Source organism: Strix uralensis, chromosome Z (genome assembly GCF_047716275.1).
Source record: "Strix uralensis isolate ZFMK-TIS-50842 chromosome Z, bStrUra1, whole genome shotgun sequence".
In the NCBI taxonomy this organism is placed as follows: Eukaryota; Metazoa; Chordata; class Aves; order Strigiformes; family Strigidae; genus Strix; species Strix uralensis.
In genome coordinates this window covers 62,031,965-62,047,607 of record NC_134012.1, presented here as the reverse complement: position 1 = coordinate 62,047,607, position 15,643 = coordinate 62,031,965, and the positions used below count along the sequence as shown (strand labels likewise).

Sequence of the window (15,643 nt, the reverse complement as noted above, 5' to 3'; positions counted from 1 at the left end):
CTGCAAGTGCCCGATGGACTCTATTACTGTTCACCAAGCTAAAGGGTGTACGAAGCCCCGTCTCCCGGGGCCGTGCGGATCGCCTTTAAAACCCCCTGCCGTCTGAGAGAGAGGGTTCTGCAGAGTGTTTCCCTCTCTTCGCTTGCCACAGCTTGCGACCCTGCGACCGCAGCCTGTTCGCGCCCGGCACGAAGGGACTGCACCCCTCCGGGACTGACACCACGTGGACCAACGGGCTCCTGCCCGAAAGGCGCGGCGATAGCGACCGCAGCCAGCCCTAAACGCACCAGCGTCCCCCGACCCACAAAGGGGGAACCCCGTTCACCTCACCGACCCACTCGCGGGGAAAGCACTGGCTTTCCGGGAGGAGCCGCAACTCTCACCCAGGCGTCTGAGCCAGGACCGGCGGCCAGGCTGGGTCGGCGCCGCTCGGAGGCCAGGCAGACCCACAAGCCCGCCCGAACAGCGAGGGGACGGGGCGGTTTGTTCCCTCCCCGCTGGGCTTGCACCGCCCGGACCCCGAGACCCTCCCCTGCGTCCCCCAGCCGCGACGCCAGGCCGGGGGCGCCGCCCTCCGCCACGTCCCGCCCCGCCCCGCCCCGCCGCGGGGACGGGCGGCGTAGCCCTTCACCCTTCCCCGGAGAAATGCGCAGGCAGACGTGAGAGGCGCCTCGTCCCCGAGCCGTGCGGGGCGGGGCCGCGGCCGAGAGGAGGGCCGGGGGGGCGGTCGGTCCCGCGGGGGCGGGGCCGGCGGCAGGAAGGCGGGGGTCGCGGCGACGGCGCGGCAGTTCCCGGTGTTGCCGCCGCCAGTAGCGGTTGAGACAGCTCGGCGGGGAGTCGGCGGTGCAGATTTCGCCCGTGAGTTTCACGTGATTCGTGTTAGCCCGAGCGCAGGGATTGCGGGCGAGGAGGTAGCGGAGGGAGTTGGAGCTGTGGTGGTTTGTCCCAGCCCTGCGGCGAGGCCGCTCCCGGTGCCGGTCCCCTCTTCGGGTGCAGGGTCCGCGTGCCCCCGTCGGCGACTGGTCGCTCGCCTCCCCCGGCTGCGCTGCCCCTTCACACGTGCCGCGGCGCCGCTCTTCGCCAGGCGGGCCGCGCTACCCGAGGCGCGGCGCCTCCCTGCGGGTGCCTGAGAGCGAGCTGCCGGCCGCAGCGCTGGGGAAACTGCTCGGGGACCGCTGGAAGGCCGCTGGGGGCCGCGACTGTCTGGCTGCTGGGTCCGGCTCTTCCCCCAGCGGGCTGCGGCGGTTTCGGGGCTGCGGCGCGGGGCGGGGGAAGCCCCGTCCTGCCTGCCCCGGCCCCGGCGGCGTTAGAGGTCTGCCGCCGCCTGACGAGGTGGGCGCATCGAGGTCTCTCTTGGAGCCCCCCCACCCTGCGCCCGCCGGGGCCTTGTGTCCCGTGTAAGGGAGACGGGAGAGACGAGCTTCCCCGGGGCTCAGGAGGGCACGCTCCCCTCCCGCCAAAGTTTCCCGCGGCGCTCAGCGCCGTCAGCCCTTGCACCGCCGGCGCGGCGGGGGGAAGGTGCGGCCGGCTCCGGGCCGGGCGGAGGGGAGCGGGGTGGCAGTCCCGGGGGCCGGTTCCTCCCGCCTGTCATGGGGTCTGTCTTAAAGGGACAGCGGCCGTTCGGGAGCGGTGCGTGTGGGCGCGATCTCGGCCGCCTCCTGCGATGGTGGGGAAGATGGCTGAACGCGGGAGAGCCAGAGTCCCTTCGGACTTTGGCGCTGTTTTGTTGACGCCGTCATTTTTTCACCTCTAGATGTCCAGCTATGGAAAGCAGTCAAGTGTTGACATTTTGTTAGTCTTAACTTCCAGCTATTTTGAGCTGTGGTGTTATGGTTCCTATTAGACCCTGGCAGTGGTGCTTTTTTTGTCTTTTTTTGTTTTGTTTTTTTGAAGCTGCTGCTGCTCATTCTGTTAATTCTTTTAAAAACTCCTGTATTAGATCTTATGAATGTCTTATGCTTTATGTGTCAGTCTCTCACAATTTTGATTTGCATGTGTTTTTGAACATACCAGTAACTATTCACTTGAAAGCGTGTGGCCATGCTGTGAGAATTGGTGTATGAACGGGTGGGTCCCAAGCCCTTTGGGAATGGTAAAGCCACTGTCAGTTCTCAGACTGTCTTGTGGACCACTAACACAGAGGTGCGGCATTGACGAGTTGGTGTGTTTTACCGTAGACTGTTTTGAGATTGCCTACTGTAGGCTTGCAGATGAGCATTCTTACAGGTTCCAACAAAAAAGAGAAATCACTGGCTTTAATTATAATTTTTAAGCTACCTATTAAAGATTATGTGTTTGTTTGGCATGGAAATCTTATAAGAAGACAGGCATTTTAATATCTTACGTCTCTTCATGATATGTCACTTGATATGAATAAGGCCTTTTGTTTCCTTTTTGATTTGGGGTATTCTTTCTGTATCTTTATGGGTGTTCCTGCATTAAAAGCATCAGTAATAAATCTGGCTGTCAGAAAATTACAGTTCAATCCCAAAATCTTAACCAAACTTAATTTTTTCGATTATTTATATGTTAGACATTTATATTTTTGTCTTGCACTGTAGCCTGAAATCAGGAGGTAGTTTTTAAAAATAACTTTATTGGAAGATTGATATGTTTGCTGAGCAGTGCTTGCAGAAAAAATGGAAAGCAGGTTGAATTTAATCCTCACATACTCAGCTAGTCTCTTTAATGAGGTGATCCCATCAGTGCTGCAGGTGAAAATGGGAAATCTAGGAGCTAAGAGCTACAAGTAGTCAAAAGCAAATGCAGACATACAGCCCTTCCTTTGACAAATGGAGGCAGAGGTCTGCACAAGCATATGTGCAGGCAGGCTCAAAATACTCTTGAGATCTGATCCAAAATACCAACCCACCGTTTTGTTGCTTTATCTGCTTCCTTGTCAAGTGAGAACCTCGAGGCTGCTGAGTGTCAAATAAAACAAGATACAATTGAATCTGCTCTTCTGGAAGTTATTTCCCTGCATGTGGCTGATACCACAAAATAGTCAGTTTGAGAGTTTTGTTCTTGATTCCTTACATATGAATCCTAAGGAACTGTGGTGTAAATGCATACATATTAAAGACAAACTTATTCTCAGCATATTGCTTCCATTTTTATGCGTAGTCAAGGCTCGAAGAGGTTGGGATTTGTTCTGCCATCCTCATTTTACAGATTGACAGAAGTATCCACATTGCATACTCAAGAACAATGGCATGTACAATGAAATGAAGACTATATTTAAAAGTCATTTTATAACTTGCCAGTTTTCTATTTAACACTTAACTGGATCAGGCCATTACTGGTGATATTTGAGATGAGTAAATCTCCTGGGATGTTTACATGTATAATAGTACTATCCAAAATTACAGCTGTTAGTACAAACAAATACTTGAAAAGTATCACAAATCAAGCCAAACAAGTTGCAAAAATTATTTCTGGTTTATACCTGAAAACCATTTATAACAATTAGGATTATTTTATGGAGTAGGTTATACCGTATCTGCATATTCTGTGTGGTAGGTTATACAGTATTAGTCATCTTCTGTCTTGAGAATGATATCTGGTGCTGGCTGATCTGAACAAATTGTTGCTAGAATGGTTTAGCAGTCTGGTCTAGAACGACAATTTGGGTTGTCAAAGTATTATAATTACTAAAAAAAATCTCTACTTGGGGCATTGTGGTTCAGTCTAATGCTAAAGTGACAGAAAGAAACATTGCACATTCTGTAACTAATGAGCCTAGTTGAAGTTTTGGTTTTTCATGCAGCAGAACTCAAATAAATATAAGGTGTTTTCCCAAGGCACAACTAAGTATTTTCTGACTACATAAAATTGTAGTTTGAAAGGAGATAGAACCATTAGAACATTAAGACATTTAATATTTGTAGGATAGTGCATGGTAGCTTTCCTTTTTTGTCTTTTTTTTTTTCTTTTCCCTTTTTTGTCTTTTTTTTTTTTTTTTTTTTTTTTTTTTTGGTAAGGCAGTGGGGACGTATAAAATTGAAATGCTTTGGGTTGCTGAAAGACAGTGAGCGTTTGCAACATACTCCTTAATGAATAATCCCCTTCATTTCTTTGTGATAAGTGGAGTATTCTTTTCTAATATCCTGTCAATCTTACCTGTACTCAGATTCAGTTTCTTCCAACTGGCCAAGGTAAGGAGGAGATGGTGTTATTTATACACTGCCCAGGGGTGTTAAAAATCAATCTAGAAGTATTTTTGAAATAATGATTCAACATGTTCCTACAGAAAGATCTAAAAGTTTTAGTTGAAAAATACTTTGATTCACTGTATCTTCATTTTTATGGGTTATTTTATAATTTGTGTTGAAACAAATATTTCGGTGCAATTTTGTAAATTTGCCATTAGAAGCATCTGGGAATGAAAGTGTGGGGCGCTTTGAATGTTAAGATTATGATAAACTTCCAGAAGCAAAAGGTGAAATCAAGTAAGATATGAGATATAACTTGTGACCATGTGAGCAAAGAACAAGTACTGACAAAGAAAAGTAGCGTAGGTATGAATGGGAAGCAAAATTCATGGTTAGTGCTGGCTTTTGAAACTTACTGTTCTTCAGGTATATATCTAAAATTATTATTATTATTATTATTATTTTTGAGACACACAGGTTGCATAGAGACTCTCTTTTTCATCTCTGTGATAATGTGAATGAAATGTAAAAGTAGACTTTAAAAGGATATGTGCAGATTATATGTGAAGAGATGCCAAAAGAAAGAAAACTTTTCTGTTTAGTTAATAGAAACAAGCTGCCTGACCTCTTGTCTAAGGAAGATGCTTAGCAGTCGTTAACTGGAAGAGCTCTGTTGTAAACAGCAGTCCATGCACTGTGATCACTTACCATACTTTTTACAGTTAAGGGGTTTTCTCACTCTCCCTCCACCCATCACTGTATTATATTACTGTTAAAGGAAGTATTCAATCAGAAGAATCTATTTTACACAAAGAAAAAAGTGTGTTTTGCTGAAACCAAAAGACAATAAATGATAATCTAGGCTATTCCTGCTGCAGTGATGAACTGCCTACATTTTGTGCAACAGATGTCACTTGGCAAATCATCTGTTTTAAGATATCATGGTTCTGCAACAGCCAAACAGGATGTGTAACCACATGAAGTGAAAGAGTTTAAAGTGCAGCAGTTCACAATAGATCACTGTTAGAAGGGAACATGATTTTTATTTTGAACAAAACCAATTTCAGTAACACATATTTGTTATCTCATAGATTTCTTTCATACTTTCAGACTCATGCTTTTGCAGTCCTACATTTATGAAGACCGGGACAGATGGGTCTGGCCAGGATTACTTGCAGTGACAAGGGGAGCAAGGGATGCTGGCTATCAAGTCCTTATCCTTTTGGGTTATTCCTGACTGGTAACGATGTTGCATGATCTTTGCTGCATTTATGGGGCCTTTAGACAAAGAATGCCGAGGGTGGTATTGTGTCATACCGCATACTTGTGGTTCCGTGTACGTGGTACGGTCTCACACTCCACCAGTGCCTGCCAGTTCCTTTCTGTTATCAATATTCTTTCTTGGATTTTATGACTCCACTTGATCTCTTTATTTGCAGCAGGTGTACCATTCTTCTTACTCCTCTCTCCTGTTTTAATCTGTGCTGGTGTATATTCGTGGTCCTGGGGTACTAATACAGTATTTACTGTATTAATCTCTACAAAAGAAGGGTATGTCAAAAGTTTATAGTCTGTTTTAAAATCATCTATCCTTTTGTCATGGTCCCTAGTGTGTAGGATTAATTGAGACTTAAATAACTTTAAAAAAAAAAAGTTTGCTTCTGACACTTCCATTGAATGTTGCAAGTGGCCAACTCATTTTCAGAGTCTTCTGTGTTCATGTATGCCTCAGGTTTTTCATACTTAAGAACAAAAAGAGATTATTAGTCTTTAGTTTTTCATACTTGGGAGCAAAAAGGGATTATGAAGAAACATTTACATTGAACTTAAGATTTGTGAAACCTTTCACTTCTTTTTTTTCAGTTAGGCACAGGAGTAGATTAACCCTGGAGGATGGCTATAAAACTGTGGAAGATTTGTTTTGCTTTTATTATTCCTTCCACTCAGGTATACAAATGAGTTTTTTATTAGCTGTACACTTGCTTTCTGTTGCAGGCCTGTAAATAATATGTTTTAGTCTGTATGATAAAACAATTATTCATTTTAGGGTATACTGGGTTTTTTTCATCTTTTTTTTCTGGCTTGCTTCAAAAATGTCCCATCTAATTTCCAGCCTGAGTGATTCATGGCTTTCATATACTCACTTATTCTTGTTTGGTATCGTTCAGTAGCTTAGTTCTTTCCCTTCGATTGGTTTATTTATAGAGCGCAATCATGTTTACCTTTAGACTTTATGTTGCTAGGCTGAACAATCTAGGCTGTCTTTGTCTCATTACTGGGAAAATTTTGAGCTTGTTGGGTTCAGCTTAGAGAAGGCTGAGGAGTGACTTCATTGCAGTTTACACTTTCCTCAAGGGGGCAGTAGCTGGGGAGGAGCTCATCTCCCCTCTCTGGTGACCAGTGACAGGGCACGAGGAAATGGTTTGAAGCTGTGTCAGAAGTTCCCGTTGGACATAAGGAAAAGGTTCTTCACTGAGAGGGTGGTCAGTCACTGGAACAGGCTCCCCAGGGAAGTGGTTACGGTACCAAGCCTGTCAGAGTTCAAGGAGCGTCTGGACAATGCTCTTAGTCATATGGTTTAGTTTTAGGTAGTCCTGCAGGGAGTTGGACTCAATGATCCTTATGGGTCCTTCCAACTCGAGATATTTTGTGATTCCAGTAAGCCTTTCTCCTACTGCTTAAGACTTTGAACACATCTTTCTAGAGCATGGTGACTGGGACTGTAGTTGATACTGCACATGAAGACAGTGACACTCATACAAGCAGATCTGTGATGGAGAGAAGTTGAAATTATGAAGTACCCCTTAAAATGGCTTTTTATTGTTGATAATTGTTATTTTTGAGTGCATCATAGTAGCTGTGATCATGTAATCACCTGATATATTTGTTCTTTCCAGCTGATAAACTGGTAGCCAAGCGCAAACAGTCCTAAAGTGTTTGACATAAAAGCATAAATTAAAAAAACAGATACTTTTGTGGTTTTGATTCTAAAAATTATCCATTTCTTTTTCATGGCACTCTGATCTTCCTGTGAATGAGTAGTACCTTTTCAGCTCTGCTTCAGCATCTGTAGGTTCTTTCCTGTATTTTGTGCCAGTTTCCTGTATGCAAATACTAAGGCTATATTTTTGAAATAGTCTCAGTTAGTGAAACTCTTATCGCTTCACTCTTGTTTCAATGCTAGTTGCCTTTCTTTGTTTAAGCGTGCATACTGATTTTTAAATTTTTTTTTGCATCATCTAATCCAGTTTCTTAGCATTCAGTAGTTTTCCCTGTGGTAATATGGATGAAAATGTAATGAATTCCAGCCCCCGTACCCCCCTGCTCCCGGCCAGCCCTACTGCATTTTCTTTTGCCTGGGGGAAGGATCTTCTATTTCATCAAAGAAATATAATCTGCCAAGACAATGTAACTAAATTCATATTTCATTTCTCCTGCCACTCCATTTTTCATTTCCCTCTGTCTCTAATTATTCTTCAGAATCTGTTCCATTTCCCCTACTCTTTGATTCTGTTTTATTAAAAGCACCTTCAGTGAAATTAAAATGAATTCATGTACAGGTATGTAGATGTTAAGTAGAAGTAGCTCCAAGGTACATTTCTAAACTATAGGATGATGGACAGCCTTGTACACTTAAAAAGGCTGTCCGATACTTACCACGGTAAGTTTCTGAGATCCGTAGCTTATAATGTTGACAAATAAGTAGGTACTGGTGGTGAAGTCTTCCATGTCAGGGTTGAGGTGTTGCTTTGCTGTGAAGAGAATAGAGAGACTCAGCAGCTGGAGTTAGAGGAGAACTTGAGGAGAAGTAGGTGAACTGAGAAGAAGAGTTGAGATGAAGGTAAGTCTGCTGAAGGAAGCCCATGTGGAGAGAATTGTGGCATCTCTAGATACTCTTAGGACCATGACCCAATGGGGATGTACAACACAGGAGAGGGAGAAATCCTATGAAGTTGGGGATGGGCTGATAAGGATGTGGATCAGCTGAGGATCTGGAAAACTGGGATAGGAGATGGGCTTGTATGAACTATTGACCGAAAAACTGAAGTGAAAGACTGGAAGATTGAAGATGGGCTAACGTGAAGTGAGGTAGAAGAGAGGAGGAGACAGGAAAGACAGACTGAAATGGGTTGTATATCTGACCTGTGTTGCAGCGAATGTGTTACTACTTATGTCTGTGTTAACAGGTATTTAAAATATTACATCAGTAATTACTGAGTATAGTTGGATGCTTTGTTCTGTGAGGTTCATTAATGTGCATTCATAATCCAGCATCGGTGATACACAATTATACTTAACTTGTTCATCCTCATCTTTCCAGGAAGCCCTAGTCTTTTAGAAGCAGATACCCATCTGTCATTGCTGATTCCTCCTGTACCCCTTCCCAGTTGAGTCAACTCTATGTCAAACTACATCTTTACATCTGTTCAGGTACTGAAGTTGGTTGTAGTCCAGTGTTTTATCCACAACAATGCTTATTGCTTTGGGACCATTTTTGGTTCTGGAGTGTCAGCAGTTGTTTTGCTTTACAAGTCATCTTCCTTTAATAGAGTTCTTTTCTCCTTGAACCTCATTCATGGGCCCTAAAGCTGGATGATCTTTTCAGGAGTGAAGAAAAGGAACTCGAAAACTGATCAAGTCAGCCTTGCGTGCTTATAGCAGTCCATGTAAGGAGGAGAAAAAATATTATGAAAGCTAGCATTCATTTGAAATCAGCAGTGCTGTGTTGCAGACTTCTGTGCTATATTCTTTAATTTTCTGTGGATTATTTATATTCAGAGTGGTTAAATTCATAGAATAATAGAATGTTTTGGGTTGAACGGGACCTCAAAGATTATTTAGTTGCAACCCTCCTGTCATGGACAGGGACACCTTCCACTAGATCAGGTGGCTCAAAGCCCTGTCCAACCTGGCCTTGAACACTTCAGGGCGGGGCGGGGGGCATCCATAACTTCTCAGGGGAACCTGTTCCAGTGTCTCACCACCCTCACAATAAAGAACTTAACTTATATCTAACCTAAATCTGCCCTCTTTCAGCTTAAAACCATTCCCCCTTTTATCACTAGACTCTCTGAGAAAAGAGTCCCTCCTCATCTTTCCCGTAGGCCCATTTTAAGTAACTGCAAGGCAGCTATAAAGTTGCCGTGGAGCCTTCTCTTCTCTGGGCTGAACAACCCCAACTCTCTCAGCCTGTCCTCGTAAGAGAGGTGCTCTAGCCTCCTGATCATCTTTGTGGCCTCCTCTGGACCTGCTTGAGTAGATCCATGTCCTTATACTGGGGGGCCCTAGAGCTGGACAAAGTGCTCCAGGTGGCATCTCGAGAGAGCAAGAGAATCTCCTCCCTTGACCTGGTGGCCACACTCCTTTTGATGCAGCCCAGGATACGGTTGCCTTTTTGGGCTGTGAATGCACATTGTTGTCTCATAGTCAGTTTTCCACCCACAGATACCCCCAAGTCTTTCTCTGCAGGGCCGCACTCAATCCACTCGTTGCCCAGCCTGTATTTGTGCTTGAGATTGCCTCAACCCATGTGTAGAACCTTGCACTCGGCCTTATTGAATTTTGTGAGGTTTGCATGGGCCCACCTCTCAAGCCTGTCAAGGTCCTTCTGAATAGCATCCCACCCCTCCAGTATATTGACTGCATCACACAGCTTGGTGTCATTGGCAAACTTGCTGAGGGTGCACTCAATCCCACTGTCCATGTCACCAACAAAGATGTTAGTCAGCACTGGTCCTAACACTGCCCTATGAGGAATGTCACTTGTCACTGCTCTCCAATTGGACATCAAGTCACTGACTGCAACATTTTGAGTGTGACCATCCAGCCAATTGCTTATCCACCAAGTGGTCCATCCACCAGACCATGTCTCTCCGTTTTAGAGACAAGGATGTCATGCAGGACAGAGTCAAATGCTTTGCACAAGTCAAGGTAGATGATATCAGTTGCTCTTCCCTTATCCACCACTACTATAACCCTGTTGTAGAAGACCACCAAATTCATCAAGCACAATTTTCCCTTAGTGAAGCCATGTTGGCTGTCATCAATCACCTCTTTATTTATCATGTGCCCTAGCATAGTTTCCAGGAGGATCTGCTCCATGATGTTGCCAGGCACAGAGACGAGACTGACTGGTCTGTAGTTCTCTGATTCATCTTTGTTTCCCCTTTTCAGAAATTTGGTTGGTTTTAATTTCTTTTGCAAGCATGTTGTATTCTGAACTCAAGTTAAAGAGCTGGGTTGCGTGGTACTAAGAATCCTAATCTCATTATGGAAGAGATTAAGGATTTCTGGTAGGTTTTAATGTATTTCTTTTATCCTAACTTAAAATAGCTTTTGCTTTCTGCTTGTTTACTGATGTTTGTATTGAAACAGTGTTAATGTATTTTGATCATAGTATTACTAATTTTTTAACTACGTTAGAGTAGTCCTTTTAGAAGAACTTTTTGTGATACCTAATTTTAGACAATCTAGCTATTCCTATAAAAGCTATTCCTATATAACATAGCTTATTACATGTGATGGTTACAAGAATGTTAAACAGTGATTTCTAGTTTTGTTTCTTTTTGACAGCAAAAATGTGCCTAATCCTTTTTTTCTTTTTTTTTTTTTTTTCCTTTGACTGTCTCACCCAGCTTTCTCCCTGTGAGATTAATATAGAACCACAGGATGGTTGAGGTGGGAAGGAGTCTTTGGAGATCATGTAATGTAACACTACCCCCCTAGTTAAGCAGGGTCAGCTAGATCAGGTTGCCCAGGACTGTGTTCAGTCAGGTTTTGAGTACCTCTGGATGGAAACTCCACAGCTTCTCTGGACAGCCTTTCCTCATGTTTGATCACCCTCATAATAAGCAAGTGTTTTCTTCTGTTCAGACAGAATTTCTTGTGATTCAGTTTATGCCCATCACCTCTTACCTTGTCAGTGGACACCACCGAGAAAAGTCAGTCACTCTCTTCTTTGCTTTCACCCCATACCAATCAATCTGGTATTTATACATATTGATAAGGTTCTTCCTCCCCTTCCCCAGCAAACCTCCTCTTAAGGCTAGAAACAGTTCCACAGTCCTCATATTGCAGATGCTCTATCCCTTGATCACCTTTGTAGCCCTTTTCTGGAGTTGCGCCAGTATGTCCATGTCTCTCTTGTACTGGGTTGGCCAGAACTGGACACAGCACTCCAGGTGTGGCCTTACCAGTACTGACTGGAAGCTGAGAGATCACTTCTGAAAGCTGCTAGTGATGCTGTTCCTCAAGCAATCCAGGATGCCCCATCTGCCTTTGCCAGGAGTGCAGGCTTCTGTTCACCTTGTCCACCAGGGCCTGTGCTGCAAAACTGCTTTCCAGCTGGTCAGCCCCTCAGCCTGTACTAGTGCGCAGGGTTGTCCCTTCCAGATGCAAAACTTTGCATTTCCCTTGGTTGAACTTCATGGGGTTCATGTCTGCCCCCTTCTCCAGTCTGTCAAGGTCCCTCTGAATGGCCACGTGACCCTCTGGTATATTGGCCACTCCTCCCAGTTTGGTGTCATCTGCAAACTTGCTGAGGGTGAACTCTGCCCCACTATCCAGATCATTAATGATGTTGAACAGGAGTGGAGCCAGTATTCACTCCTGGGATACACTGGTCATCACTGGCCTCCAGGTGGACTTTGTGCCAGTGATTGCCACGGTCCTTTGAGTGTGGCACTTTAGCCAGTCCACCCCACTGTCTGTTTTTCTAGACCATATTTCACCAGTTTCTCCATAAGGATGTTATGAGAGACTGGAAAATACACATATGTGGGTGATTAAGTCTGTTTAGTTAAAATAACAGTTCTCCAAACCGGTGTGTTAAATGGCTATTCTGCAGGTTCACAGAGAAGGAGAAAGCTTATCTGGGGATTCTGAGTCCACTTACTGCTACACAGTAAGAGTCCAACTCTAGCAATGGGTTGAGGTTGTTTTTGCTGACGGTAGCTTTGCAGGCCTGAAAATGTGTTTCTTCAGGATGTGACCTCAAAATTTAAAGTGGGCTTAAATTGTCAGTTAATAAGACAAAGCAATTTATGTGAAAATACCTTCTAATTCCCATAAGAAATTGCCCATATAATTTACTCAGGAAGGACAATTATCTTTCATATTTTCCATAAGTCACAAGCTATGGTCTTTTTTTCTGTGGAATGCACTTTAATAACTCTATCATGCAAAAGATGTTTTAACATTATAGTTTGTATGAAAAAAAGATGGTAACTCTCACAGATGAGAATAACTTGTATTTCTCTAGGAGGTCAGTATTATATAGCAATGGTTATAAAGCAATCTCTGCAAGGGTCATCAACGGATGGGGATCTTCCCACACACGCACTTCCACTGCTCCCTTTCCCGGCATCCTCGGATGTTGACCAAAACATCTTCCAAGAATTGGCCTTTTAGTTCCCCCCCCAGAGTGTCTGCTGTCCCCAAAAATACGCTGGGCGGGTGGGACTTTGAGCATTGCTGTAACCTACAGGTTGCCAACAGATGTCGCTGCGGGCTGGTGCAATGCTGAGACTTCCTGGGGAGGATGCCCCTATCCGCTTTCTGCAAAACAGATGAAAAGCACAACTTTTTATGAAATGTATGTTGCAGAACGTATTAAGGAATATTGGCTGAGCATTCTGAAATCAAAAATGTAGTCCCCAGCACCTGGGCCAGTATCTTGGTAGGGATCACTATAAACAGATTGTTCATCCAGTGCCAAGATAGACAGTTTCAGACAGGAACCTCGTGCACATTGCTGTATGATGATAGCCTAACAACAGTTTGTTAGGGACTCCTGTCCTGCTATTCAGATTTATTAATGTTCATGCCAGCAGTGTTGGCCAGTTCCACCAAAGTGTGGATGGGTGGATGGAACAATTCACAATTGTTTTTTAGTAAGGCATTAGTACGCTCTACTAAACTGGCTCCTCGAGGTTGGAATATATGATAAACCCATGCTACCTGGTTTTCACCAGCCCGCTGCTGGAACATTTGTCCTGGAAATGACAACCATTATCTGATTTAATACAAGTGGGAATACCTAACCATTTGCTTAAAAGTTGAAGGCCTTTTATAGTGCCCTTCTGGTCGGCATGGGAAATAGGCAATACAGCCAGATAGTTGTACATATATCTGCCATCACCAGTATTTAGTGCAAACCCTGGCCTTTTGGAAGTGCCCCAATATAATGTCTGTCAGGTGTGGCCTGGGGCCACCCAGTGCTCTATCTTTCTATAGGGCTTTATGTAGCTCTGTAGGGCTGTTGTGACAGATTTCTTACTTCTGTTAATTTGCAGATTTGGTGTTCTTGAGAGGCATTTTGAATGGCCTCTTGAGCAACGAATATCTCTATTTTGTCCCCATTTCTAGGTAGCAACTATCCCTGAATGACCTGACTTAGGAGCCCACTCATCTAACACTTCCTGATTGGGGGATACTGCAGAAATACATACCTTAGCTAACTGATCAGCAATAGCATTGTATTCCTGTGCCAGCTCACCATGATGTGAAGTGTAGGCATCTACATATTTTACCCAGAGAGCAGTGGTTTTGCACTTGCTCTCTAGTGTTTATCAGATCCTGCCACCAAAGAAGTTTACTGTGTATATCATCCAGTCATTTGTTTGTTGTTTACTAGCCCACGGTGTGAGACCTTTAGATACCACCCAAGAGTCAGTATAAAGATTTCTAAAGCTTATGGTTCTTCCAGCACCATAGCTGCAGCCATCAATTTGACATACTGGCTGCTCCCCCCTTCCCTTGATAGGTTAGGAAGGTTTGCCCAGTCATTTCAAAGGTTGCTGCTTTCTGTTGCAGTTTAACATATCTTGCTGACCTGTTAGTCAACCATACATTCCGCTCTTGGGTTAATTGCTCATATGGTGAGGCCTTCTGTGCCCAAGATGGAGACAGATCAGGTGGTGGAGGCACATTGTCATTACCTAGGCCAACTTGCGCTGTTTTCTCCTGTAAGGTACTTTGCTTCAGCTGGGAGATGTAAGTGTAGAAATGCACCATTTCTATTTCACAATGCTAGTCTGCTGCACCTTCTCGATTTACTGATAAGTCATTTGACAGTACCCACTTGTAAAACTGAGAGCAAGGTTACTGTCAGTAACCTTGACCTCTTGGGTGATTCCTTTTGTTTCAGCTAGGGTTGAACAGCCCTGTTGAAATTCTGCACTGATGGGTACAACTTTTGAGACCAAAAACCCAACAGTATGTGCCACCTGGCCCCTTGCTGCCAGAGGCTCCAGTAACCCATGTTCTCATCCAATACTAGGACTTCAAGCTTGAAACGCTCATTGGCTAGTTTTTAGCCTAAAACTACTGCATGGGAAACTACTTTCTTTGCTTGTTCAAACATGGTTCTTACCTTTTCTTCTGGAAAGAACTGACTTTTTTTTTTTTTTCTTACTGTATTATATAATGATCTTAATATCTCAGCCACATATGGTATGAATTGCGTCTGAACCCCACAAAGACCAATAATCTTCTATTTTGATCTGCATTTTTGCCATATAAAGTATGGTTTATTTAGCTGCTTCGGGCGTCATTCCTCAAAGTCCCTGCCAAATTATCCTTCCAGATCTTACTCTGTGGCAGCTCTCTGTTTTTCCTTGGGGTTAATTTCCCACCCATGATTTGCATTGGTTCAGTAACATTACTCAGTGCATTTTGCACTTGTTCAATGGGACCAGTGGTTGCCCTGGTGATGTGGATAACATAATCTGTGTAGCTGAGCTATTTACAGTGTGGGGAAGTATTGAAGTCTTCCAAACACTGGGCTACCAACCCATTGGCAAATTGGGGGGCTGTGTGGATACCTCCAGGGCAGTAAAGTGAAGGTGTACTGCTGAACCCAGCACAAGCATGCGGATTGCTCCTGTGGTTCATAAGCAGCTGGAATGCTAAAGAAAGCCTTTGCTGGATCCCATGCAGCTTCATGTACATCTTGCTGGAGGAAAGTGGTAACATTGGGCACTGCAGCTCTTGAGTGTGAGGCAGCCTTTCTCAGTGATCATTAACCAGGCATTTTCACAGCCCAGATGGGGCTGCAGAAAAGGAGGGGGTGGGCTCTCTGAATAACTTCAGCCTCTAATAGCTTTAATCATCTGGGTGATCTCTACATAGCCTCTGGGCAGCCTGGACTGTTTGGATGCAACCCATTTTGAGGGAGGCTCCAAATTAGCAGGAACTGTAACCACTTTTCCCACAGTCATGGTATGAACCCATGTTATGGTTTGAGCCAGAGGTCAACTGAGTACCATGCAGCTGCTTGCTCACCCCTTCCCCATCAGGAACGGGAAGGAGGAAATTAAAAAAAAAAAAAGGCTCAGGAATCCAGATAAGGTTAGGGAGAGATGACTCATCCATTATGGTCATGGGCAAAAGACAGACTCATTAGGGGAAGAAAAAAACCCATCAGTTTAATTCAAACACCACCACCAGTTAACAGAGTAGTACAGTGGGAAGTATAACCACATCTTAAACAC

At 44.3% G+C, this 15,643-nt stretch overlaps 1 protein-coding gene across 5 annotated transcripts in view; it reads left to right on the top strand.

Moving 5' to 3' along the window:
* Window positions 1–760: 760 nt before the first annotated feature.
* PAM (peptidylglycine alpha-amidating monooxygenase) overlaps window positions 761–15,643 on the top strand; it is a 147,444-nt gene continuing 132,561 nt past the window's right edge. For all 5 annotated transcript variants that reach the window (XM_074855930.1, XM_074855927.1, XM_074855929.1 and 2 more), the window contains exon 1: window positions 761–858. The gene's annotated coding sequence lies outside the window, so the exon portion shown is untranslated. The remainder of the gene's footprint in view (window positions 859–15,643) is intronic.